This window comes from Anser brachyrhynchus (assembly GCF_964034855.1).
Source record: "Anser brachyrhynchus genome assembly, chromosome: 1".
In the NCBI taxonomy this organism is placed as follows: domain Eukaryota; kingdom Metazoa; phylum Chordata; class Aves; order Anseriformes; family Anatidae; genus Anser; species Anser brachyrhynchus.
In genome coordinates, this window is record NC_137694.1 from 154,004,785 (window position 1) to 154,030,890 (window position 26,106).

The following is a 26,106-nucleotide window of genomic DNA, read 5'->3' on the forward strand; positions in this document are numbered from 1 at the left end:
CTCAGGTTATTCCACACCCATCTCCCACTTGCACCTGGAATATTGGTTATAACTCGCTAGGGATTATTCTGTGAAGGTTTGGCTTATAGGATCCCCAGGAATCCTACTGGCCTTTGTGGGAGGAAGAAACAGCAATCCAAAACCAGTGCTTTTTGTTTTATGGTGGCCAAGATCTGCCAGTTAACCCCATTTGATTTAGAATTTCCAAAGGAGTAAGGAAGTTGGTACAAAGCAAATGGCTCAGACATCTTCTTTATTACACCAATTACATATTTTTTAAAAATTGGTAGAATAGAAACATTTTCAGTAATGCAGATGGGTGTGAAACAATAGCATGTATTAAATTAATATGGTTCATTCTGTTTAGCACTGGCTAATCTGTGAGACTGGCAATTTAAAACTCCTAGTATCAGGAATAATGTAGCGCTGATTTTGGAGAAGGTTATTAATGAAATGGTCAACAGACATTCTCTGACCACCCTTACATTTTTGGCAGGTTCATCTGGAATCTCCCTCTTTCTTTTGAGAGAAAAGAGAAAGACTACAGAGGTACAGAAGGCTGACACAGCTCGTTCTTTGTAGAGCGTGTGCTCCTTTCTGGCCCTACTCAAGACAGAATGCCTTTCTCCCAAACCTTCCTTTTAAAGGGCAAGGCTATATGGTGCCCTGTCACAAGGCACAGAGGGATCACAAGAAATATGAGAGATTACATTATTATCTTAATTCCTCCTCTATGAGGGTTGTTTTGTTTAGTTTTGCTTTGTTTTCCTTTGAATCCTTAGGTGGCTTTTATTCAATAATTTATTTGAATTCACAGATTTACACTGGAAATGGCTTTGAAAATTTTTAGGATTTATCATATGCATAATCACATGTATCTAGCAACATGACTGAAATGTTTCCCCTTCTAATCAACCTGTACACTTTAAAAATGATACTTAAACACAAATGAATATTGAGATTGAGAAGGGAGACACCTCATACTCATGTTGGATTTGGGGTAAAATCCTAAGAACAAAAGCTGTCTTCCTTATATATCTATCAGAAAATAACTCAAAAGACTGCCAGGAGTCAGAATTTAGTGTGTGTTGTACTGAAATTTGAAATTTTATATTAAAGGTGGCTGGATCATTCCTTTCTTTAAAACATGCAAAAAACCTCACCCTCCCCCCCCCCCCAAAAAAAAAAACATAAACAAACAAACAAAACTAAAAATCCCTGCAGACAGTCATTAGAAATACGTGAATCTCAGATATAATTTAAATCATGGAACTACTTAAAAAAAAACAAAACAAACAAACAACAACAAAAAACCAAAACAGTCTACCACCAGCAAATCCTTATAGAAACTAAGGCGTATGTGTTTCTTGGTTTTAATAGAGAGCAATCGGTTAATTTTCTTATTTCAAGCATAGAATAATTTTAATACTTCTTATTTTGCTTTACTGGAAAGTGCCATTTTCAAAGAACAAGAAGTTCATGTTTGGTTATGATGTCACCTATTTATTCTCGCACTGATTTTTTTAAGAAACAACATCCATCCACTCAGATTTGTAGACAAACAGTACTCAAAGAAGTAAGTAAAAGCCTCTAACCCTGACTGGTCCATTTTCTAGTGCAGTCTTGCCAGTAGATGAAGGACTAGTGCAAGGGCATAGGCTGTGTTGAAAGTGGATGAGAAACACGAGCTTAGTTCTCAGTTTTGTCTCTTCTGTGACCTAGACATTGAATAGCTTACAACATTTCTTGAACTGGACTCGAAGGCAAAAACGTGTACTTTGAAAGGACTAAATAAAGGGTTCCAATTGTCTGAAAGATGGGAAGATACAAAATGTTCCTTCTTAACAGTCTGTTCTTTCATTTGGTAATGTTTGTGCCCTTGGTACAAAGAAAACAGCATTTAGGTTTATGACAATACCATTGTGTATGCCAAGTCAGCTTTAGGTTTGCAAATATTATTCTTCATTCTTGTTGAAAACAGCTATTGCTGTACTTGATAAATTATGTCTATGTTAGAATGATAATAAATTGAGAGTTTATAGTTTCTGTATTTAAGAATAATTCATATCTTTGCTTCATATGTCCTTTCACATTGCATTATAGCAAATTCAGTGCTTCTCGGAGGATGATTAAACATTAGTAACAACCAAAGATGGCTGATGTAGAGCAATACAAAAAATTCTTTGCAGTCTAGATTTTGTTCTTACATTGATCACATTCCAGTTAAGCAAACAGTGAAATATAAACCAAATTAAACATAGAAAATATTTTTTATGAAAATAAATTGTAAATTTGATTTTGACATGAGCATTTTTGTTTTTTCAGTGAGAATGTTTTTAGACCAGCAACATACACTATCACTTTAAAAAAAATATGCATCTGTACATGTAATAAATGCACTGCAAGCAAGCCTCTGGTCATTGATTATGCTGCCTTCACTGGTTTAGATCATTAGGAGTATTATAACTTGGACACCTTTAATAGTTTATTTTATTTTCATTTTTTTTAATTACATTTAATCCCACAATTCATCTGTTTTCTTCTTTTTTTTTTTCTTCTTTATCCTTTTTTTTTTTTTAATAGTTATTTTTCCTCTTTGTATCAGCAAAAAGCCTCAGCTTCTCCTTGCATGGTGTGCAAAGTTTTACTACAATTTATTCAAGGCATATGGTATTCTCAACCTCATAGTGGATAGCCTTATAATGAACAAGCATCCCTGAGCATTGGAGAAAACAGGGTGCATAATGAGGAAGGAAATATTTTAATAAATAAGGAAAATCTAAAGTAAAAATTGTAAAGAGTTATTCTTACTGCTGTAGAAATATAATCAATTTAAAGCTGTAGCTTTAGTTGTAGCTGTAGTTTCATTTAATATTTGTTTTGCCCTGAAAAAAAGAAAAAAGAAAAAAAAAGAATTTTACCATGAAGAAAATTTCATACTGAAGAAAAGGAGCATGAACCAAGGAGAAGTTCAATAAATTACTTCAATGTATACTGGAGATGTAAGGATAAGTCCTGATTACAGGTAGAAACTCTACCAGGGTGTCTGTGTTTTGTCCAAGCCTTTGATATTATCTCATAGAATCATATCCCAATTTGGAAGGGACCTACAAAGACTGTGAAGTCCAGCTCCTGGTTCCACACAAGACCACCCAAAACTCAGACCATATGTCTGAGAATGTTGTCCTTCTTGAACTCTGTCAGGCTTGGTGCCATGAACACTTCTCTGGGGAGCCTGTTCCAGTGCCTGATCACCCTCTCATGTCATCCATTCTCCTCCCCAGCTGCAACAATTTAGTTTAGTTTACTTTAGATTAGTTTAGTTTATTTTATTTATAGTTATCTAGATATTACCTACTTTCTACACTTCTCATCTGCATATTATCTAGATATTGAGATATCTAATATGTCTCTGTGAAAACAGAAGCCCAAAACAAGAAACTGAAGAAAGGGCAGATTATTATGACTTTGGGGAAGTAATATTTAACTTCTTACTGCTTAAGGCTTAACTTCAAAAAACAAAAATAGAAAGAAATGACAAAAAAAAGAAAAAAAAATCAAAACAAAGCACTCCTTTGTAACTTTGAAATTTTAAGTTACTTTGAACCCATTGTAAATTCAATGGTCAGAATGTGTATGACTACAACTGAGTCTTTAGATGTGATTTTTTAAAGCTTGGGCAGGTGTAGATCAACTCTGAAGTTTAGCCTGCCTCATTTACCCAGATTCCAGAATATATTCCTCTAAACCCCTATCCACACTATTTCCTTTTTCTTAAGGTTGACCCTATTTAATCTACCTAGCTCTCTCGTCCCTTCTTCGTCCTACTCTCTAAGGTCTCCCATTTCATATACCTTTATCATTTTCTTACTCCAATAAACCAAGCTATAAGGGTGATAATATTAAAGACCTCTTTTTTGAATCTAATTTTTCTTCTCTGTGGTCAGAAGTTCACTTCCTTTGATTCTGAGGTCATCCCAGCTCCAAAAACACCAAAAACCCCTGACCAAAAGTGATGATGATCTATTGTATGCCTGCCAGTACACCTGTTTTTATTTAAACTGTGGTATGGATGAACCAGAAAAACAACATTTTACCATTAGAACACATATACACCAGGTTATAATACTGCAGGAAAAAACAACAAACAAACAAACAAAAAAACCACTGGGCAACATTTTTATTTCCAGAATAAGTTAAAAAAATGTAATTTGTACCAGCCTACTATGCTGGGGACTAAAGCATAATAAAAGGCAGGGATTAAACAGAAAAAAATACTTTTTATCTTGTAATCTTATATTATACACAAGTGAATGTTCTTTCTTTCTTTTTTTTTGGGGGGGGCACTTTTCTGAGTAAGTATTGAAAAGTTTTATAACATTCATTTCTTTTTTTTAAATCTGATTTATATGTTACAAGACTTGTTGATATTTGCTAGCTGTCATCAGAAATAGTTCATAGTGTTGAACAGAAGAAAAGTCCTATACTTTGTTTTGGTCAGCTTTTCTTTTCAGTTGCACTTACTGAGAGAACTCTGTGTTTAACTGGGGGAGATTTTGATGAATCGACTGTATTATTTAGTTTCTTATCTATTTTACTTTATCTGATTCTGTTTTGTTCCCAGAATCTTTGTGTATAAGTTTACAACGTTGGCTTTAATTTCAAGCCAGAAATTTCCCTACAAAGATTCATGTATGATATTCTCTCAATTTAAGCTCTCATAATTACATTTACTAAGTTTCAGCAAAAGCTTGTGCTCATCTTCATGTTTTAGAAATCAGAAATTTTACTTGCAGTGGAGCTGAAATGAACTATCATATGTTCTTCATTAGTGTCTAGACATATACTATCATAGTAAGTTAAACAAACAAACAAAAAAACAAAAAGAATAAGAAAGTCTTGGGGGAGCAATGAGCCCATGGAAACAAGATGAAGATATTTTAGTCTTTGTGAAGATGCTAGGGAGAGTGCAAGGTGCCTTCTGAATCGCTGTTGGCAATGAGGCTGGCAGCCTACTGGACGGATTACAGACTGAGCCTGTCTCTACTTCAGCCTCCCTAGCAAGCCTGATCCTTCCTGAACGGCATATTATTTTTTTTATATATATTTTATTTTTGTTGTTGTTATTGTATATAATTCAACACTTCCCCAGAGTGGCTGTGGCAGTGTCCACCACCAGCTGTCAGACTCTTGGAGTATATGCATATAGTTGATTTGCAAGGTAGTGCTTTATTTCCCCGTTTTCCACTTTATCTCCCACCTTTTCCACTTTCTTTTGGCCTTCGGAAACATCTTTGTCTTCTTTCTTAATATATCATGATTATTAAGAAGATATGATTTTGCAGTTATCCTCAAAAATGTCTTGTTTCCTCCTGGTTTTAGAGAGGGAGAAATCTATAATAGCAATAGGTAGAGAATCTGATTCATTTCTATGTAACTCTGCCTAAAGCCACTCTAACTCTGTCCACCAGAACTCGATTGGACTGATTCCTGGGAAAATGCTGAAATTAGAGTCATGTGAATCTTGGGTAGTGATAAATCAGATCTATTCTATTTTTAGCTGTTCATATTTGTACTGCTTCTAGAGGTGTGCTTAGTAACTATGCCCATTATGAATGCTATCTTTGTGGGCTTTCTGGATGCCTACACAAGTTTTTGAACAGCCATCTGGTGAAATGTGCTATGGATTGTTATTTACATGGCATTTAACTATGCCTGCGTAAGCTTCAGCAATATAATGGAGACCAACAGTTTCTACTGAGCAGCTCATTGAAACCAAGTTGTATAGAAAGCTGTATCCAACTGTTAAATAAAAGGAATCAATATTAAACTGTAGGGGAATTCCACTAGAATATAGGGAAGTTAATTTTTGCTTTCTGTGATTCTTGCTTTATTTATTTATTTATTTATTTTTCTTTTAGGAAGCACAGCCAATCTCAGCAGTTGCCATGAGCAGTATCTTCAACTTTGGACTTTTTATCTTAATCCTCACACCCTTTCTATTTCAGATGATTTGTCTTTGAGGACATTTTATTTTGTTTTCTTTATATCAAGCTACAGGAATAGAAATGCTTGGAACAGTCATATTGACAAGTTCCCCAGCATAACATACAAAGGATTAAGGCAAAGCTGTTAATTTTCTCTGCTTCCATTGATGTAATTTGGAATCATTATGACGCTGGCAAATGAGACTATTTAGCCACATTATTGTGTTGCTATTTATAAATGGGATCTCATTTAAATTTAGAACACAAAACCTTCCTGGGTGGAAAACTGCCATCTTGTGTATCTGCATGCAGTGCAGTGCAAGAGATCCGACGTGATCGCTGTCAATATCACTGCTGCAATATGGCCAGCCATAATGAGGAGAGAACTGAGCAGCCCACAGGGCTCAATTCTGTAACCTTGTTGTATGCCAATCTACGCCCTCATCGGTATGTGATGTTTTACAGGGACTGCATGTTTAAATGCATGCATTTATCAGGGACCATGGGGCAGCTGATATTCTGAGTGGGTGTCCATCTGAGCTATGGGAGCTCAGAGTTTCCAGGGGTGCCTCCCAGCACCCCAGCAGCACAATGGGGTGCAAAGAGGATACCTAGCCTCTTCTTTCTTCTTCCCATCTCTTGTCCTCCATCTCTTTCCTCCCATAGAAAAGCAGGCTGGGTTTTTGGACAAGGAGGCTGCTGGGGAAGGGGCAGTGGGGTTATGGTGGGCAATGGGTGCTCCCTGAGCCTGCCCTGCAGCTCAAGCGTAGCTAAGGACAACTTGCTCTTGCCATCTTGTGTTTACGCTGCTACCAGCTCTAGAAATGTAGGACAAAAAGAGTAAGAACTGCTGTTTTGCTGCAAATGTACAGAGAGGAAACAATATCACTAAATAGGACTGTTTCTAGTTCAAATTAGGTATTTGGGATATTGACATAATTGATACCTTTCAATCTGTCCAAAGTCTTGCTAGGATATGTAAAGCCTAGAATCTCAAATCCAGCTCTGCTTTTGCAACTTCAGATTCTCAGAATTTGTTACAGGTAGTGATCTTCATCCATGTAGAGCAAATAAACTTGTTGCGTTGGCAGTGATTTATAAGGAGCAGCAAAAAGCACAAAGCAAATGTCTTTATTATTATTTTATACACACACATATTACATATATATATATATATATATAATGTAGCTGGGACTTTTTATGCATCTGAGTAGATGTCACTTTTCTCTAAATTGAGATAAGGAGGAGTGTATTTATGAAGATTTATGAAAGTTTTTTCTTACCTGTAAATTCAGTGTCCTGGTAGCATTTGGCACTGTCAATTTCACCTTGCATTTGCAAACATTTCTTAATATAAATTGCATGAAATGTGATTACTCCCAATCAGAAAAACAATGAAGTGATCCAGGCATTTTGAGCCGCAATTATTTCATGTGGGAGAGGCTGATTCTCCCATCTTAAATTAAATATCATGTATGAAGTAATTGTTATTCAACAGTGGTTTCATGAAAAGAGTACAGCCACATGATTCATAATAGTTTGACCACTTTGGATTAACAAATTACTGCCTGTCAACTCAGCAGCACTAGCTTACCAGGTAACATTTACAAAGATTATTTTTATTACAATTAATGTAAGTTTTATTAAAATTCTTATTGGGACTTTCTATAAAATAACTGCATTTCTATGCAACTTTGCTTTATGTTGCATATACTTGAGCTATTAAGTCCCCACAGGTCACCTTTGTGTGCGCCTACAATATGTTATGTGTGAGATTTCAAACTGGCAATCTCCTGTTTATTTTATTGTAATACGACTTTTCTACCTTTTGATTGTGGCAGTTGTAAAGAAATAGCATTTTTCAAAGAATGATAAGAACAAAAAAAACATCATTTATGGTCTTGGAAGGAGATTTCAGGACACAGTGCTGTGTTCTAACCCTATCAGAATTATCCATTTTATTATTTGTTTGTTCAAGTTTGATATAAATCCCAATATTGCTAGAAATTACAGACTTTCACTGCTATAATTTGCACTGTTGTGGATGCCTTCAGTGTCAAAAATAATGTATATTGTGTATGTTCTTGCTGCTTGATTTTTTTTTTTTTTTGTGCATTTGGAGCACACTTGAGCCAGCATAGAAGCATAAGTTCAAAGTCGGGAATTCAATACCTGTATGAACAAACAGAATAGCTGGTGAAATCTATCACTGCAGGGATCAATTATAAAATTCCTATGAGTTCAGTGGAGCCAAGTGTCAGAAATGATGTACAAAGGGCAGGGTAGATATATCTTCATCTTTACTAAATATATTCCAAATTACCTACTTCACTGGCTGATCATTTATAGAACTGCTAGTTTATTAATCAGTGAGTGATAATAAACTGTGAAAACTTTGAAAGACTTGAAAAGTTCTTTTTAACTTTGGAACATCAAAAACATTTCGTTTGTTTCAGTTCTCCCTTATATCATCACACCATGAAATCATAGCTTTGCCAGCAGTGCAGGGTTTCAGGTGGTAGGAATACACTTCTGGCACCGATGGCTGCAGAAGCTCTGCAGATGCTGCTTCCTTTGAAAGATTTTCAAAAAATCTTTCCAAAAGAGCCTCAGCGTCGTTTAAGTGGCATACCGTAATGGTCTAAGCTGGCTCAACTGAAGGATCTGTCCAGGCCCATTCAGTTTTATGCGTGGACTTCTTTTTTTTTCTTTTTTTTTTTTTTTTCTTGTAAGTAGTTCATTAGGAAGACTCACTTTTCAAGCACAGATGCAGTGATGAGAATATATGATGAGATGTTCAGCGCAGCCTGATTCCCTGTGCAACTGTGTCTCCTTGAACTGCAATCTGCTCAGATTTCAAAAATAAAAACAGGACTTTGCCATACCAAAATGTGATGAACCTCCTCCACAAAAAATGCATTGTCAGGGTCCTCAGGGCACCAGTACATCTTCTGGCTATTCCCAGCCTCTCCTGAGGTCCCCCCTACCCTGCCCATCACCCAGAAACCTATTTAAGCCCCACCAGGGCCATCAGTCTCTTTCAAGTGATGCCGTAGTAGTCCTAACAGGCTCCTCGTAAGAGTAAGAGCTCTAACTTCAGGGTTTTGGTGAAATTCTTGTCAAGTTCTTTAGCTTGAGCAACAGTATACTGCACAGCTGCTTTAACCCACTACTGAAATACCTATCACAATGTCACCTTTCCCTAAGTTGCTAGGAATTTGGCATTAAGCTGCTTGTAGCTTCGCTGCTCTCTTTTGGAGGTGGCAGCATTTCCATAGTAGGCAAGCAATCGATGCATGCGAGTGTAAATTTGAAAAAGCACTTCTCCACTTTGTAGCGCCCCAAACAAACTGACAGTGCAACCCTCTGAGAGAAGCCACATCCATGCCATTGGAGGGAAACAGCAGGTCCAGGAAAGAGGCCAGAAACTAAAAATGTAACGCACGCGTGCTGAGACAGTGATGTGACATTTGAAAAACAGCACTCTTAGCCTGGTCATATTGGATAAGACCTATATTTCCTGATAGCTAGAATATACAGTTGCCATTGCTTTAGCACCTCCAAGTGGTCATTTATATTATAAAATTACTAAAGGGCTTCATATCCACTGGGCTTTATTCCGAACTTCAGAGTAAATATATTTGATGACAAAGTTAACTTGTAGACAGAGAAAACTGGTCTTCCACTAGTTTTCTATTTTTACATTTGAGGCATTAGTTCTATCCTCAGAGTGCTTTAGTTTTATGACTTGGATAATGCAGCCTGTATTCAGCTCTAGTTCCTAAGCACATAACACAAATAGCATTGTGGTATTTGAAACTGAAAATTACATACCTGTGAAAAGCCAATGACGAGGCTGAATTTGTGGTCGACAGTAATGACTTCTGTTTCTGAAGTGAAACTGTGGTAAATATTGACAATAACAAGGATGAAAGAAAAGTTTCAGATATCAGAAATGAAACTCATCCCCTTAATAGTAAACATACCAAAACTTTGTGTTTGGAGATGGGGTGTGAGCATTAATGCTGTGTTTCCCTAAGAACAAATTGGCTCCATGTGGGCACCAAAGTGAGGTAAGCTTGCACATCCACTGAATTTTGCTGTTCAGTCAGGCTGCACTGGGCCTCAGAAGGAAAAGTGGTGTGGAATAGCATCTCAAAAAGACCATCCATTCCAGACAGTCCTTGTAGTGGGATTTATCTTGCTGCTCTGGAGCTTAAATGATAACACTGAAGGTTTCTGCTCTGTGATAAGTCTCATTCAGTATATCTGTTCCAAAATAGTCAGAAAACCTTGCCTTGCTGTGCTTGAAGCAGGACAGGCACTTCCGTGAGACAGTTCACCTTATTTATTCTATATATGATTTGGAAGGGATGAACTTTCCTTGAGAGGTGTTTATTTTTCTCCTTGGGTTTAGAATAGAAGCCTGAAGTCCCAACATAGATGAGGGATGTGACTCAGATCCAAACTGAGACATCCAAGAAGATACCAGTGTGTCTGGAGCTGGTTTCTGGGGACCTCTTATAGTCAATGGAGGTACAGTCAATACGTGGTGGACCAGAGACCACTGCTGAGCTGACCAGCATGGGTGGTTGCTTATGGTGAAATGATAATTCGTGTCTCTGTTGAAGATACTGACTAGATCTCCAGTGGTTGTAAAGGGACTACAGGCAGCTGAAGTTAGGTCTTTGAATCAAGAACTGCATCCCAGAACTTGATGCCTAAGTTCTAAATTACCAAAGTCAAGAGAAGGAATTTTAGGCATAAAAAAACAATAATTTTTTTTTTCTCCTTAATCCTAGCTCAAGATTTTGTTCCTCAGAGGATTAGATCCCCTTATTTTTCTGTTTTCACTACATTCGCCTCTAATGCTTTCTCTGCACTTCCATTCAATCAAAAATGTGTCTATATCTACAAAAGGAAAAAAAAATAGTAATGGAATGAGATCTGTGTTTTCAGATATTGAGGTAACAATATGAATTGCCTTAAACAGCCAGACTTTCTCTTATGTATTCATTTCTAATTTTTTCACAGAGTCGCAACTTGTCAATCTTTAACTAGGATATATCTTCTCTTGAATGGTTTGCCTAGTTACTTTGTTAAAGGGGAAGTTCAACCCCCTTTTTTTCCTGTATTATGAAATCTGGATGAATGATATAGGCAATTGGCAGCCTTTTTCCCTCTGCTGAAATATTGACTTAGTACTTGAATTTGGAGCTTAGTCTGAGAATTGGACCCTAGTCCTGCAAAAGATGTATGTGTATGCTCTACATTTAATGACATGAATAGTTCTACTGAGATCTGGGAGTGTTTTACAGTGTAAAAATTAAAGAGCAATAAATCTTTCCAAGATGAGGCTGTTTGAAAGCAAAAATTTAACTAAATGCTCATAGTAGATCAAAAGTAGACAGAAACTGGCATGCTACATTTGTAAGATCTGTCTGATATATCGATGCTTTTGCATTAAGGAATTTAATTTATTTGAATTAATGAAGCAATACATTCTGTAATTTGACTAATATAGATAAGTTGGATTTTTTTTCCTTCTTTCCTTTATGAAATCTGTCAGTAATGGAGTTTTTAAGAAACGAAAGTGAGTCAATATACTGTTTTTAAAAATGTTATAATTTATTATGCATTCTATTACTTTGCTGAAAAATCTGATACTTACAGGTGAAATGCATTTATATATATACAAAATTACTTTTAAAAAAGCTTGAGAAATCTCCTTGCTTACCCATGCATCAGTGCTTCTATTCCCAGTTCGATGTTATTTCTGTTTGGGTCTAGGTAGAAAACTCTGAAATTGCAAACCTTTTTAGAAGATTGCTGTCATATTAAATTTACATTTGAAAAGTTTGTTGGATTTTCTTTCTTTTTATGCTCCTTACGAGAGGTAGCTCTAATGGATGTCAAGAGTATTATCTGTAAAAGCTGTTAAAATGCCCAGCCATGTGCAATATTTGAAGCACTTGAACCCATAGTTTCACTTCTGAAAATGTACTACAACAAAAACTGAAAAGCTTATTTATTTCATGGTGGTATACCACCTTTGGAGTTTTTCCTTATTCTGTATACAATTAATTACAAGTATTTAATTCCATCTTTTCCTAACTTAACAGTTTGGGGCTTTTAATATATATAGTTATTCCCATTCAAAATATTCACGGACAGGTGACAACCAAGAAAGTTTCTGTGTTTCTTTTTTTTTTTTTTTTTAATGTTTTATCTATAAAAGTCCATCCAAATCTAATGCCAGAGAGAGTTGGTAGATGTTGGGTACCTGAATGAAGGAAAGAAAACTCTTTTGGAAGGGCTTTACTATCTGTCTATTCCTCTCCAGGATGTACCATAGGGATGAACCACTGGCTGCTTCTGCTTGCACTGCTGCCCTCATCATTCAGCGACATCAAAACAGCTTGTGCAGACATTTGCCATATTTTCATATTGCCTCTAAGTAAGCAGAATGGCTTCTGGTTTCACTGTGCTTTTAAACATAATTTTACTGACTGATGTTTACTACATGAGTTTTCTACAGAAATTTTTGGTCTTCAATTCCATTCCATTTTTGTTTACACAAGGTTTTTATATTCTTGATTTGGTATGGAGAAAAATCAACTTTCAAGCTCTTCAGTGGTGGGGCACTCACAAAAATTTGGTTCTTCATTTGTACTGCTATCATTCACCAAAAATAAAATAAAATACAATAAAATAAATAAAAATAAAAATAATAAAAATGCAGGTGATTGTTGAATCTTTGCTGTGGAAGATTTTTGACTTTGAAGTTCTTGTCAACAGAAACCAGATAGGAAATACGTAGCTGCACAAACAATAAAATACTTGCTTTTTATTTGCACCTCTGGTTCAATGCTTTGCTGTAATGAAATTTTTAATAGGAGAAAGCAAATTCTACCTCTCTCTTGATTATAGAAGCATACTCAAATGTCTCATATCACTGAAAGCTCACTTCTCTGTTTTTACATAGTCCTAACATACAAAGTTAAGTATATTCCATAGACTGGATTTTTGATAATATACTTAGAAGTATGTTTTAACTTCAGTTTTAGTTTAGAAGATCTGTCATTGGTCAACAACTTGTTGTCTTGGATAAGCAGGAGAACAAACTGTTTTTACTGTGGAAGCAGTGTGTACAGAGATGTTGCAGTCCTGTTTTCCTCCTGGGCATTTCCTCCTGGGGCCCCCAGCACAAGAAGGATGTGGAGCTCTTGGAATGGGTCCAGAGGAGGGCCACTAAGATGATCAGAGGGCTGGAGCACCTCTCCTATGCAGACAGGTTGAGGGAACTGGGCTTGTTTAGCTTGGAGAAGAGAAGGCTCCAGGGAGACCTCATTGCAGCGTTCCAGTACTTGAAGGGAGCGTATAAACAGGAGGGGGAATGCCTGTTTATATGTGTTGATAGTGATAGGACAAGGGGGAGTGGTTTTAAACTAAGACAGGGGAGATTTAGGTTAGAAATTAGGAGAAAGTTTTTCACTCAGAGGGTGGTGAGGCACTGGAACAGGTTGCTCTGAGAGATTGTGGATGCCCCATCCCTGGAGGCATTCAAGGCCAGGCTGGATGCGGCTCTGGGCAGCCTGCTCCAGTGGTTGGCAACCCTGCCCAGAGCAGGGGGGTTGAAACTAGATGATCTTTAAGGTCCTTTTCAACCTAGACCATTCTGATTCTATGATTCTATGATTTTAAAACTCCAGGTTTTAGATGGCCTTTTAGTTAGCACTAGGACTTAAAGCCTTCCTTTAGCTTTTTAATGAGGAGATCGTACTCCCAGGTCTAACCACCTTCCATGCCAACTTTCCAGTGTCTCTTTTCAGTTTTAGCTTCCACAATAAAATTAGTCATCAACCCCTTGGATAATATACTGGAAATTGAAGTAAAATGGTAAATGTCCCTCGGCAGTTTTTTTAGTTTCGTCGTCTCACTTGTGAAGCCTGGAGCCCTAGAGGAAGATGCAAACCTGTAAGACTGGCAGTCCACTGCAGTTGTAATTACCAGTAAGGATGCCTGTGTTCCCCTTTCCAGTTAGTCATCCTTGGAGACATGTATTTTTTAGTAAGAAGGAGGGGATGAGCAGGTACAGGGAGCCTATAAATATTCTTGACTAGATGCAGTACTGAAGAATTGGAGTTCTTCAGTAATTTGTCAAAACACACTGAATGAAGCAAGTGGTGAGATCATACTTTTCACCATAGCAGCGACTTATTAGCTCTGGGAATGAAGCTGAGTGGCTGTAGGCTGAATCGAGTCTCCCCTGCCTCCAACATAATTATATATATATATTAAATTAAGAAAAATTGATTTTAACTAATTGTATCTTGGTTGTGGAGGGTAAGTTTTACCGTATTCATGTTGAACGTAATAACTATCATCACGCAGAACCGGTGCAGTTAACTATGTTTATTTGTTTGGTTGTTTTAAATTCTTCTTCTGTTTTTTGACAAATGTTTGTTAATTAATTCTGAGAGAAAAAAAAATCTTGAAAATTGTTTTAAAAGTATATCTTTATAGATTAACTGTTATTATTGTTTGACCATCAGACAGTAATGAGATTATATATGCAGTAAAGGAAATTATAGTTATACTAATTAATATTAACGAATTTGCAGAATTTGCAAAACACTGTTCTTCTTGATGGAAATTTCACTAGATCTGGTATTTAACTGTTTTCTTTGTTGCTGTTTTATAGACTGTTTTCAGGTTGTTTGGTTAGAGAAAGGAAGTAGGGTCTCATGTTAATTAATCTCATGATAGGTCTTGCTGCTGCTAATTTAGTACTTATGCAGCATGTCATGATTCTAGACTGCTTGTATCAACTGGTATTGGCTGCAATTCAGTCTTTGAAGAGAATCATTAGGACAGTGTTTGGATTTGGAATGAAAGGTATCCTGACCCTGGAAATGAAGGGCATGCAGTTGTGAGGTTTTCAGCCTTTCTCAGTGTTTCACCAAAGTCTGCTGAATGGTCATTGCTCTTTCATGAAGTCTTAAAATAGCTGATGTAGAAGTGTTATAGATCTCTGTTTTCATATAAAGTCTGAACTCTAGTCTACGTTAAAATTATATAAAAAAAAAAAGAAAAAAAGGAAAAAAAAGAAAAAAGAGAGAATTAAAGAGCCATGTTTTATTTTCTCTCCTTGTGAGAAATGAGCATGTTTGTATTTTCACAGATAACGTGCTATCAAAATAATCTAATGCTCTAGCAGAATCGTCAAGGGGAGTTTTGGAAGGGTGAGAGCTTGTGATTGCAAGTGTTATTGCTGACACGTACAGCTTTATACCAGAATTGCACTTTTCATTTCTTTGTGTGTGTATGCGTACATAGTTTCAAATAACATGACACATAAAATCTGTAGTGTGTGTCTGCTGGCAGCTGCTGTAAAAAATCAGACCAGAGGCACTGCCCTCATCTCTCAGCCAGCCTGTCAGCAGAGTTCAGCAATATCACAGGACTAGCACCAGCAACCCGTTTCCAGGGACTCTCATCGTTTGTTACAGCTCAATAAATCTCTGTGAGAGAAGGAAAATCTGTGTTCAAAATCCGTCTGTGTGATCAGCTAAATCTTGCAGTCAGAGCAAAGGAAGGTACAGGGCTCTTTGTGTGGATGTGTACAGGGATGGTTGGGTCTTTTCACTCTCTTGGTGGATAGATTTTGGGTTCTGCCCCACAGCCTCTTGGTTCACATCATCCACCTGGGTGCACATAAGGACAGCAAACTGTAAGCAAACCTTTCTATTAAGGGAATTAGTTCTGTCTAAGATTTTCATATGTATTAATAATAAAGTTGCCAAGGATTCTGAGTAGGAAAAAAATTTCAATGTATAAAGTGAAACCATTTTTAGATGATGGCCAAGGTGAAACTCATATTAGCGCTTTCTACATCAATATACTAGGAATGCTTTAGTCTACTATCCTCTATAGTGTTATTGACAATATTGCAAGAAAATTAACTATTGCAAAACATAATACTGCTTGTATTTACTGGTTTTTAATGAATTAATACTTCATGCTGTGTGAACTGTGCCTGCTCTGAACAATCCTTGAAATAGTATATGTAAAAGACTGAACTCTAAGCATTAACACTGTTTGTATTACAGAATTTACTGTTCTGGTGGTAAATAATAAACATGCCTAAAGGTAGCCTAGAAAAATTGGTATACCATGTTATCTTCAGACACAGAAAGCCGTATACTAACAATACCCAGTGAAAGAGTAATCTTCTTCCTATTAAGATCTCACTGTCATTGTGCCTGGAACATTCCTTTCTCTAGAGAGTGTTGTAGGCATAAAGCTTTCATACTGCCAGGGGATGCTATCTCCCGCTGAAAAACAACTTTCTGTTTCAAATGGATGTTAATGCTTAAATACCTAACTTTGCATCTCCTAAAAATAAATAAATATAATATAATATAATATAATATAATATAATATAATATAATATAATATAATATAATATAATATAATATAATATAATATAATATAATATAATATAATATAATATAATATAATAATAAAATAAAATAAATAAAATAAAATAAATAAAATAAAATAAAATAAAATAAAATAAAATAAATAAAATAAAATAAAATAAAATGAGAGCCTTGTCTATGGTTAGAGAATGCATTTCCTTTTCTTTTGTTCTGGATACAGCAGCATGAGAAACTAGTTAACTTAAAGTGAAAAGCAAGTAAAGGAAACTGTACCAAAATCAACCAACCAACCAACCAACCAAACCCCCCACATATTTTAGAATTAAACTTTTCTCTATAAGATAGGTGAATTATTATTAAAAAAATAAAAGTCATAGCAGAGTAATGCAAAATACAAAGACAGAGGAAATTAATTGAGTAAAGTGCTTTCCTAAGATCTCTAGTTAGAACAAAGACCTACTTTATTATCAAGGAGGAAAGGAGTAACCTACTTGTGTCATTTGTGCTCAGAAGAGCTCAGTGACAGGATCAGTGTGGATTCATTACCTAATATTGTGATAGAAATAATTATTTTGCCACCAAAATACTTCTGAGCCCTGTGTGAAGGAAACTGGGCCTTGGAATTGGCCCATGACATAGTATCCTAGCAAGTATAGACACATGTTTATGATCAGCATGGTGGATCTTTTCCAAAATTAGTGAGGGCCCCTACTTAAATTTAGTATTGAAGTGTAAGTGAGTGTCACCCTGGTTACTATTATTATTTTTTTTTTCCTGCCGCAAAACAGTATTGGAGATGTAAGTGAGTAAATGTGTTTCATACATGTTAGTTATAGACAGAGGTTTATTACAGTAGACTGCTGCAATACAAACAGAAAATAGCTCATATACTTTGTCACATTTGTTCAAAAATGTTACAGCTTGACATTGAGTTACAGTGGACAAAGAATATAAGGGTCCTCAGAGTTTCTCACTGCATTAAGCCTAGGCTCCTGTTGTTGTAAGAATGTAAGCTCTCCTGTTTGGGGACACATAGGTTAAAATTAGCTTTATTCTGAATCGACATTTCTGGAATCTTTAGATATTTGTGAAAATAAATAAGTGATAATATGACATTTCTGTGTTGGCATTAATTATTGAGACAGAGGACACTCAAGTAATTTTTCTTCTAGGACCATTCTTGTAGCACAGATGGTTGGTGCAAAATTTGTGAAAAGCTTTAGATTGCACTGGATTTTGTCTATTTGTGTAGCATATCTCCAAACAATGTCAGAACATTTTTCATATGGATTTAATCTTTAGTAGTACTTATTGCCAAAACTCCTCAGTTTTTTTTATGTACTAAGCTTGGCGTTCTGATCTAGCTCCTTCACAAACCACCCCGGGTTTAGCAATCGATGCAATTTTTTTCTGAGTGTATACTTAGGAAGTTAGCAACAATAATGTTGCTTAGTTTCATGGGAAAAAAAATAAGTGCTAATGAGAGAGCTGAACTAAAATGTGAAAGGCAGATAATGCCAGAAATGTTTTTTCTTGCTTTATTGGTCTTTGAATTCATACTAAAGCTCAAAAGCAGATTGAATTCTTTGAAATCATTCAGTATATAGAATTTCTGTGTGCATATAAACATATGTGTCTGAAATCTTTCAGAAGCGTGCATATTGTCAACCAGTTTTGCAGTGGAGAAATTAAAAAGAAAAAATAAAAAAAGAAATGAGTGAGGTTGTGTTTTCCCGACTTTTTGTGTGAGTGAACCACATGCTTAGAGAAAAACATCTCAACAACTGTCACTGGGTAATGAGTCAATGGGCAAACCCAGTTTGATCTGGTTACTGGTTATTTTTCCATGCTAAGACACATTTTGACCAAAAAAAAAAAAAAAAAAAGCTTATATCCTTCATCAGTCAAAATAAAATGTTAGAGAGCTAACATAATAAGAGTAGGAAAGTTTACTGCTGAGCTGTTTTTTTTTTTTTTTATCAGCTTCATCATATGGGCATTTTTTAGTCTGTTCTATCCAAACCATATCCAAACGTTATCACAAACAATGTTAAGATGATGGGGAGGTTCCCCACCTCCATTCCCCTTTGAGGTATCTATCTAATGGTTAGTAACAAGTTTTAGAATGTCTGCGGTTTAAATCATGAGATACGTGTGAATACACAACTTGCTGAAATAAGAACAGTGAGGTGTGTTAAGGAGAATGCGTGGGTCTCATACACATGTATGACAACACTATACTATGTTTTGTTTTTTTTTTTAATTTTCTTTTTGAAACAGATGAGGGGTTTTATCCACCACTCCTCAGATTTTTTATTTATTTATTATTATTATTATTTTTTCCTATTTAGCTGTTATTTTTTTAAAAAGGAGGGAGGGGAAGAACTAACCTGCTGAACATCCTTTGTAAAACCTACGCCTGATACATGAGATGACCAAGTTGAAAACGGAAAAAGAAGAAATCATTTTAACTTCTAATCTAATGGTGAAAGACTGCAACATTTCTTTCAGAAATTGCTGAAGCTATCCTTACAGAGACGTCTCACAGTGTATGACTACAGGCTTCTGCTTGGATATCTGAACCCCTAGCTGGTGCTGGCTGTAAGACAGGAAGTTTGGCAGAAAAGGTGGCTAAGTTTCTCGCTTTCATGGCCTGGAACACCCATTGGGTTCTGTGATATGAGAAAATCCAGTCTTTAGGTTTTGATTTTTCATTTTCCTAAGTATTTTTCTTGCAGTTATGCTTGTTCTTTTTGTACTATAGCTCTACTGCCCAGTGCCAATAAAGCAAAACAAAACAAAAAAATTGCTCATTTTATCTAATGACAGTTTCTTGTAAACTGTAGTGGTAGTCTTAGGGAATAGGACTCAGAATACAGTCCTTGGGGTATGGCCAGCCATTAGGTAGTCAGACTGGGGGTCTTGCTCTGGCAGTGCAGCTGGGACAGAAGGGACAGGCTGCAAAGTGCAGCCAAATGTTGGCCAATGACTCTGATTCCCTGGGCCATGGAGGACACTACAGGAGAAGAGCTTGAATTCTGGAGTTCACCTAGAGATCAGTTACTGGCACTATTTAAAGAAGGGGAAATAACGTGTTTTTGTCTCTTGTTTTTTATATTTCCTGCTGCTAGACATTTGGTGAGCTCCCAGTCAGAGCACAAGTCCCTTGCCTTATCTCCAGTTCTCCTAGTGCATTGTACGCTTGTTCTGTGTCTAGCTCTGAATTTTCTTTTCTGCTCTTTGATTGAGCTTTAACAAATTAGACATTATTTAGACATTACCATTTAGACATGCCTAATTTAAGACAGCTAATTCTTTTACTGGATTATTTTTAAGTCTCTTATGAATTCAGGCCCAGACGTTTTAAGTTCTGGGCTTCTGATGTTTGGTATTACACTAATCTCAGTCATCCTGTAGATTTAGTAACAGTAAATTGTCCTGAGACGTTTATAGAAAAGCAAGAAATGGAGTCTGCATCCAAGGCTAGGGATCTAATCAAGAACACTTTCCTGTGGTATATGTTTTTCTAAGTTGCTTTGCTTGTTTTATTGATGAGTGTCAATGGATTGCTTTGTAACTAAGCATGATTCCTATTTTCATGTTTCTGAAAATAGGATTGAATATCTATACAGTCAAGTTGGTTCCATATGCAGCAGCTCAGACTAATTCTTGTCAAATTATCAGTAAAGGCTTGAAATTTCTCAGAGGAATGAAAGACATCTCTTACAAGAGTCCTTGGTCTCTTGACTGGTGGGAAAAAACTTTCCTTTGGGAGAAGGTCTGGTGGAGATTAGTTTCAATTTATCAGGTTAGCCCATGAGGTCAGCCCAAAATTCCTCCCAGGTTCTGAGGAGGTGAAGAAATAAATGTAAATGAAAAAGTAGTTCCCACATCATTAATTTATAAATACTATTTTTTTTAATAGTTGTACTGTTTTCTGTCACTCTTGATATGTGCTCTCCTTGGATTTCCATCAGTAGTCTGATTAGCAGGATAAACTAAAAATCAATAAAGTTTGGTGACTGCATTTGTGAACAAGATCATCTAGTTCATTTTCATGCTTATTATGATCAGCCAGAGCCCTACCAAAGCTGTTTTCAGCTCTGTTTGAATGCAGTTTTGTTTTGCAGCTGGTGAAATTTAACTGAGGGTCTAACCCCCACACGAAACCCCAAGGATCTGCAGTTTCAGTCTCCTTTGCACTTTTGCAACTTGAAGATGACTCACAGTGATTTGTCTTGTGGAGAATTAACTAACAAAAACACAGGGTGCAGGACTTCACTAGATCATCAAGCTCATCCTACTTGCCCTGCAGCCCCATGTTTGTAGGGCCTGGTGCACAAGAAACACTGCAGGAGATAAAATGGAAATGTGCATTTGGCAGCAGTGTGCAATTAGAATGTGGTAGGTATAACATGTTACACCTTCTGCTGGAGGATGTAGTGATTTTACATTAGATATTACCTCTCCTATGAAGACTGACTGAGAAAGCTGGCTTGTTCAGCCTGGAGAAGAGAAGGCTCTGGGGACACCTTATAACAGCCTTCCAGTACCTAAAGGGGGCCTACAGGAAAGCTGGGGAGGGACTCCTTGTCAGGGATTGTAGTGATAGGACAAGGGGGAATAGTTTTAAACTAAAATAAGGTAGATTTAGATTATACATTAGGAAGAAAGTCTTTACTATGAAGGTGGTGAGGCAGTGGAACAGGTTGCTCAGAGAAGCTGTGGATGCCCCATCCCTAGAAGCGTTCAAGGCCAGGTTGGATGGGGCTCTGAAACAACCTGGTCTAGTGGGAGGTGTCCATGACAGGGGGGTTGGAATTTGATGGTCTTTAAGGTCCCTTCCAACCCAAACCATTCTGTGATTCAATGATTTTACGATTTAATGTCTGTGTCAGGGTAATACTGAGTAATAAAGTTATTGTCTGGGTAATATTAAGTAAAGTTGGGTAGTAGTGTTAGTATAACATTTAGAGAGCCACACAGACAGAGATAGACAGAGACTGGTACCCCACCAGGCTAAGCACAGTACAAACAGGTGAGGAAAGGGCAATCCTTGTACGACAGCAATGCTAGGATCCTAAGTATAAGACAACCTGTGCTTGAGAAGTTTGGTAGGAAATAAGCATGAAGATTCACCAGCAGTGAACATAAATGTCTTTCATTCCCTATCCATAACTGCATGAGCCCTTTCTTAAGGTTAGACTACTGAAAGAAAATAGAATAGCACCTGAGCAAGTAGTTCAAAAAAAAAAAAAAAAAAAGCTTAAGCCTGATATATATAGCTTTCATAAACCTTAGATGATTTCTGAAATTATTTTGGACTGCCTTTGTTTTTTGTGGCATTATTTTTTCACATATTCCTGACATTGTGTCATTTGAGTATTTGTGACCAGTGGTGTCTGGTAGACTCTCCTGACTAACCCTGTTCCTTGCAGATTTGGCTATTTTAATATACTGCATTGTTTTGGATAGAGGAACTATTAAGTCATTACAGAAAGATTGTAAATCATTTTGAACTCATACACATAATTTAATTTTATGGCACTTATGGAAGAATGGTCATTTATTTCTACCTAAATAAGAAAACAAAAAGTATTGGTTTAGAAACCAGGGCAACTTTTATAGACTTACTGGCATTTAATTTGTTAATGATTGGCTTTGAGAGATATAGATAACAGTGAACATTATGAAGACTCTCTTATTGATAAACTGAGCTTTAACTTGTTGCAGTGTAGTAAACTACCTTATGCATAGGGGACCGTATACAATGCTGAATTTTCTGAAACCTTGACAGTTATGACTGTGAAAACATGTTAAAGTGGATTTTACAACACGGTAATTTTCTACAGATCCAAAATTTCTAATAGAAGAATTCAAGTGTTGTGAAGTAAAATTATAAACAAATACAAGTCAGAACAACGTGACAAATACTGAAAAAAAATTACAGAATCACAGAATGGATGATGTTGGATGGGAAATCAGGAGATCATGTAGTCCAATACCCCTGTCCAATGCAGGGTGACTTAGACTGGGTTGCCCATGACTGTATCCAGTTAGCTTTTGAATATTTCAAGGATGTAGACTCTACACCCTTCCTGGATGACCTGTTCATGTGCTTGTCCACCTTCACAGTAAAAAAAGTTTTCTTGTGTTTAAACAGAATTCTCTGTGTTTCAGTGTGTGCCCATTGCCTCTTGTCCTATCACTGGACACCACTGAGAAGACTTCTGCTCCATCTTCTTTACTCCACCATCAGGTATTTATACATGTGGATAAAATGAACCTGTGAACCTTCTCTTCTCCGTGCTAAACAGTCCCAGGTCCTCAGCCTCTCCCCATAGGAGAGATGCTCCAGTCCCTTCACCATCTTCATGAGCACTTGCTGGATTGGCTGTGCTATATATATCAATGTCTCTCTTGTACTGTGGACCCCAGACCTGGATCGAGCTCTCTGGGTATACCAGCAATACATAGTAGAGAAAGATCACCTCTTTGACCTGCTCCTCCTAATGCAGCCCAGGAGCCTGTTGGCTTTCCTTGCCATAAGAGCACATTGCTGGCTCATGTCCAACTTGGTATGCACCAGGACCCCCAGCTCTACCTCTGCCAAGTTTCTTTCCAGCCAGTCAGTACTGGAACATGGTCCAGGTAATACAGTCTGCAAAAATAAACACGTAGCCAAAGATTAAACATAGCTAAATATGCTATTCATATTTTCTTCTAATAATAGCTTATGTAATAATAAAATGGTCAGCAAAATTTCTGTAGGAAAAAAAGATAAATATGGAAAGAGGTCTTGAACTGAAATGTGTGGTTTCTGCAGATAAGAATATATAGGGCACAGGAGGTCTTTTTTTTTTTTTTGTATAGTAAGAAGAAGTACTGTTTTTTTTCTTTTCTTTTATTTATTTATTTATTTATTCTGCCAACAGGACCACAGTTCCTTATATACAGCTTCTAGCTACATGAATCTAAAATAAATCTTCTTTTCCTTTCCTCTCAGTTTTGTCCTTCACAGAATAGGATTATTTTCTGTGCGTATAAAAATATATATACACATGAATAAGGTTCTAATTTTATTCTTAAAAAAGGTTGTTTTTTTTTTTTACTTCAGAACTTGTGCAAATATACATGTTTTATAAACTAAAGTCATGGAACCTGCAGTAGTTAACAGTATAGGGAATGAGTAAAAATCTTTTTAATCCTTTTATTTTTCGTAACATGTATGTGTTAGTACCTTTCTCTTATTCCTCTGTGCCCCTTCCTGGCAGGAAAGGTCTGTAAGGTTGAAGACACAGGTCAGGCTCAGTTATTGGAGGATACTCTAAGGAATCCTTTTAATTCCCCCCCCCCCCCTTTTTTTTTTTTCCTTTTCTTTTATTCTTGCCAAACATAGGATTCTATACAGCTGGGCCTCCATCTTTCCAGAGCAAGCTTTTGCCAGTGTCTAAATTACAGCTTGGCCAGCTCTTCCATTCAAAGACTTTTCCTTCATGTTCAAAAGTCTCAAATCCAGGTCCTCAGATATCTTTTCCTGGTAGTGTTGAGTGAATTTTAAGACCTGAAATTTGGCAGTCTGCATATTCTGCATATTGCCATGTGGAGAGAAGTATCAAAAACAATGGGAGCAATATTTTTTGTCCAGATAAAAATCATGGGTACACTTTACTATTGCTATTCTTTCCCTAGTTTACAGTTTAGGCTGCTTGTAAACAGTAATCCTTTGCCTTTCCTCTCCAAATCAGGGATGGTATCTGCACACAAGACTAGAGTAAAAATACAAGTACTGCAGTTTTGCTCTGTATTCTGCAATCTGGAAGTTGTAGGCTATAATTTTTATTGAACTCATGTGCACCGCTGTTTGGTTTTTCTTGTTTGTTTTTGTTTTTGTTTCATATGTTTTTGGCTTGTTCAAGAAGATGAACAAATGAGTAGATGAGGGAAGAGATTATTAGTATTAGAATATAGTCTGCTTTATGATGGGTTTACAGCTCATATGTTAGGTTGGATGGAGATTTGTGATTCTTGATCAGAATTTAAACTCAGTCTCTCAAAAACTAAGGCAAAGTAAAATACCTATGAAAATAAATAACCACTGGAGAGAGAACCATCTCTACATCTTTATTTTGCAGCCTGCTATATATATATACTCAGCTTAAATATTAATGGAAGCGGGGACTTGGGTATTTTCTAGATACCATGTTCACTAGATATTTCTCACTTGTCTCCTCCTCAAATGTTATAGAAGAGCTTCAACAAGAAATAAGAGCTGCAGAGCTCAGGAATATCTTCCCTGTGTTCCAGTATGTGATCTTTTTGCTGTCAGTTGAGATGACTGAAGGAGTAGTTGTTTTAATTTTCACCTACCACTTGTATTTCCATCTACTTCACTTAAACTTTCACTGTGACTAGACCTAAATATTTTTTCTTGGTCTACTTGTAAGACCAAAGTAATAGGACTATAATGTATATTTATGTCTTAAAGTCATAAAATACGATATTTAAACTTTTTTTTTTTTTAATTGTAAAATAATATTGTGTTTTTCAAGTTTGCTTGTACATAGCTAAATTAGATTCTTTCATGGAAAGACTATAGTATTTTTTAAGGCCATTTTCAATAATGAAAGAGGAAATTAATTACTAAAGCTTGCAATTGAAACAACATTAACTTGGTTCCTGGTTATGATTTCTTGCAGCTAGAAGCTGGTTACTTTTCTAACTTGTACTTTGATGTAAAAGTGCTTGAAGGATCATTGGAAAGGCCAACAAATGCTAACCAGCATTAACCTAAGATGCTGTGAAATTCTGTAATAGAAATCTGTGTAGGTATTATGTTCTTGTTCTAATTAATTTTCCTAGGTACCAGATTATGTGTTAAATAAATCTATGATTTTACTTTTTTGAGATATGCTTGTAGAGAAACAAATGCACATGGAATATACATATATACACTACAGAAATAAATGAATATCATTAGAAAATTTGTGTCTAGGAAAGCTTGAAAGTAAAACATCCTGAATATGTGAAACATGGCAGTGAGCATTCTCCTGAAACAGGAGCAATTTTGTTCCTCATGGGTGGCAAATGTCCCCTGTTCTAGTAACTGCAAATGTTGTTGTCTGTGTCTGGATTGTCAGATTGAGTAGAAAAATTATGGGCTACTGTGGGTAAGGCTTCTCAAATTTTATCCACTGTTTTGCCTATTTGATTTGGTGGGAAGACAAAGGTCTAAAACAAGCATGAACTGATGTGGAATAATGCAGAAGTATGGCTCACCAGTATATGCAGTAGCTCTGAGTTTCCAAATGATAAAATCTTGGCAATTCAGGCTAGAAAGTTTGTTGAATTCTAGATGAAGCATAACTGACATGAGGACTGACTGCTGCATGCAATCAGCTGAGGTCTGAGAAAGTGTTATCTACTTTGTCTCCTGATATTTGGAATTATAATATTTGAAATTAGTGCTTGCTATGCATCAGATTACCCTGAATATGCATTGAGTTTTATTTAATCTCAACACAGAGGTTGATGTCTTCTAACTACCTTCTAGCTTACTTGGGAATGGTTAAAAAAAAAGAATAAATCTCTTTTTCTATTAAACATTTACATTCAAACACTTAGATGCATTATGGCTCTAAAAATAAAATGTTTTAGTTAAAAAAAATCTAAAA

General features: G+C 36.3%; 1 protein-coding gene across 6 annotated transcripts in view; it reads left to right on the forward strand.

Annotated features, from left to right (window-relative positions):
• Nucleotides 1-26,106, forward strand: part of FGF14 (fibroblast growth factor 14) — a 415,553-nt gene that overhangs the window by 169,378 nt on the left and 220,069 nt on the right. Inside the window, exon 2 of one of the 6 annotated variants that reach the window (XM_080575960.1) lies at nt 22,613-22,691. The exons of the other annotated variants lie outside the window; for them this stretch is intronic. The gene's annotated coding sequence lies outside the window, so the exon portion shown is untranslated. The remainder of the gene's footprint in view (nt 1-22,612; nt 22,692-26,106) is intronic. 6 annotated transcript variants of the gene reach the window in all.